This window comes from Austrofundulus limnaeus, unplaced genomic scaffold (genome assembly GCF_001266775.1).
Source record: "Austrofundulus limnaeus strain Quisiro unplaced genomic scaffold, Austrofundulus_limnaeus-1.0 Scaffold0, whole genome shotgun sequence".
NCBI classification, from domain to species: domain Eukaryota; kingdom Metazoa; phylum Chordata; class Actinopteri; order Cyprinodontiformes; family Rivulidae; genus Austrofundulus; species Austrofundulus limnaeus.
Genome location: NW_013952402.1, coordinates 10,709,217 through 10,712,158, shown reverse-complemented (window position 1 = coordinate 10,712,158; position 2,942 = coordinate 10,709,217).

Sequence of the window (2,942 nt, the reverse complement as noted above, 5' to 3'; positions counted from 1 at the left end):
CCCCCCCCACCCCGTCTTTAGCTAATGCATATTAAGGATGTTACTTTTTGTGAAATCTGTGAAACAGCAAACAAAAACTCGTCGTTGGAATAAAGAAATTAAATACTGCATAATGACAGCCTGCAGCTCCAACTCAAATACTTCATTTGATTAATGTTACTGTCAAATCCTCWTTAACCTCTGCTAAATGCAGTGTGCATGCATCATATTAGAAAATCAGCTAAATTTACTGTGAAAATCTAAATTAAATTCTTAGGTTGGAAAAAAAATTTTCTCATTTGGAAAATGTTTTAAGGTTGATGTTGACATCCGAAAAGTATGAGTGGATTTTTTTTCCCTCTCTCCGAAACAACACAGATGTTCAGGAAGCTTGGGGATGTTTTGACTCATTTAAGCTGACAAAGTGGGCGACCTGTTGGTGAACCCTGCCAGAGGAGGAGGAGGAGGAGGAGGAGGAGGAGGTCCTCACTGGTCAGGACCTGCTGGGCCTCGTGGCTTTAAGAAAACTCATTTTAAATATTAGGAATAATAACTTTAAACTCCTCAGTTCATAACAGTAAGTGCATTTTTTGTTGTACATTTTAAATGTAGCCATTTTTTAGAAAATTCCAGGCAATCACCGCTAATTAAAAATTACAGCATGTGCCTATAATGTATAAAAAATTACTTCTGGTTAAAATCAGCCATCAGTTTACTCACCTCCTAATTCAGATCCACTCATTAAAAGGCTTAAATCTTTTTAGTTCTGATATTTGATTTGATTTTTTTGTAAATTTAAATTATCCATTTTTTTGTGAAACTTGGATTTCGAGGACTAACAATCTCCAAGCTGTTGGTTAATTTTTAAAGTTTGAAGTAAATTTAATTATTTCTGCCTAATTGGAAACTTCAGAACACATCTGGTTAGTTAATTCAAGCTGCTGGGATGTCTTTGTCCACTCCATAATTTAATATTTCCATGTCATGAAAGCTGTAAACTCTGGTTTCTGCTTATGTACTGCCCTCTAGTGTCGCTTAAAGAGAACTGCAACTTTTCCTCCTCATCCATTTACTCAACAGTTCATGTCGAACAGACGTGGTGTGTTTGTATATGTCTGAACTGAGCAAAAGACAACACATAAAATCTAGTGTAGTGGGGTTTTTTTCTGTCACCAATTCTGTTGTAACACGATACAGAAATATAGAATTGCTGTCGTCAATGATAAATATAAATTATAATAATTATAATTCCCCCACCCCCGATTTCATCAACTTAAAACAAAGCAAATGCAATAAACAGGACTGATTCAAGTTGTAAGTTTTGACTTATGGTTCTTCTTCTCTGGTACCTCTGAACTGTGGGRTGCCTCAGGGGTCTGTGTTCAGTCCTATTTTATTTTCATTATCCATGCTCCCCTGGGCCACCTGAAACAGAGATTCAGATGTGTGTTTTATTTATTTAAAATATAACCACCTTTAAAGCCTGGTTACATAAAATTTATTATTCTACATGACTGTTTGKCTGGAACTGGATGTCTTCAGAGTTTCTTCAGCTAAACCCTAGAGCAAGGGGGAGTCTTCAACAGCCAGGCCAAGGGCCGCTGTCAGTCCAATACAAGACATTTTATTTTGAAAAAAGACCACCTGTGCTCACACCTTTTTCCTGTGCTTGATTCCACGTGTTATTTTTCCACATATGAGCGATCCTACTCAAGCAAAAATGAGTAAAAACCAAATTTGATCAAAGAACTTATTTTTCTTCACTAATTCATGACAAAGTTGTCTTGTTTAAAAAAGGATGGGGACAACTCAAAATCATCCACTAAAATCTTGGGCACCATTTGGCCACTAACTCAAAATTGTACAATTACTTGCACTTGAGAATTAAAATACACCCTCTGGTATCAAACAATAAAAAATTGTAATTCAAGTTGTTTTCTCATCACATTTAAAATATTGCAACTCTTCTTTTTTTTCTTTTGAATGAGAACTGCTTCCTGTTCAGTTGGTTCATAACTTAGCTGCAGGACTTCTCAAAAAGACCACTTTTTGTTGCAACAAAATTCAAGACTCAATTTAGGCTCTTCGTTTCTGTTTATAAAAGAAGAACAATCAGGCTCCATCTTACACCAGTGACCTTTTAACTCCTTACACTTCTTCCAGTCCCCTAAAGCTGTCTGCTCAAGAGCTTCTAGTGGTTTCTCACAAATATCACTTTTCTTGTTTGAGAACTTCGGGGAGTTTGAGGGAACTTGAACGCTGAAACAACCTTCCTCTAAATGTTAAGATGGAGATATTTCAAACTGAAAACTTTCATTTTAAAAATGCCTTTGTGCTCAATACAACAGCATTAGGACACTTTAGCATAGTATTTTTTTGTTTTGTGTTTTTTAATTTGCTTATTGTATTTTATATTATATAAAAAGTTACAATACGATTTTTAAAATATGCTATGTTATTTTAAAAAATGATGATTCCAGTTTTGTGAATACAAAAGGTCAGATTTTGTATTATGAGTTAGAGTACTGAATGATTTGCTTTTACTAAAACCCATATATTCTTCTAAATAGCTTAATCCTTGTGATTCCCTCGGTACAGCACAGGAGAACATTATATAAATAAAGACCTAACATTCTAGAATGAATGCACTATATTAGATTGCACAATTTTTTCGAGCTTGAAGCATGAGCTGGGCATGAGTCTCAGCTACTACCACACCAAATTTTAAAACGTCACTTAAATTTATAGCATCAAAGCTATTTCTGGGATATCTAAGTTGGATTAGATGTGGCTGCTGTTTTAAATCAGGCTGTCTTCAAAAACTAATCAGCTCTAGATTTACGTCAAATCACTAAAATACATCCTCTGAATTGTTACATATTTTGCTAACAGAAAAATATGTATGTGTACTAAACAAATTTTAGAATCATTACCTCTGATATAAACAAAATATTACTGAAACT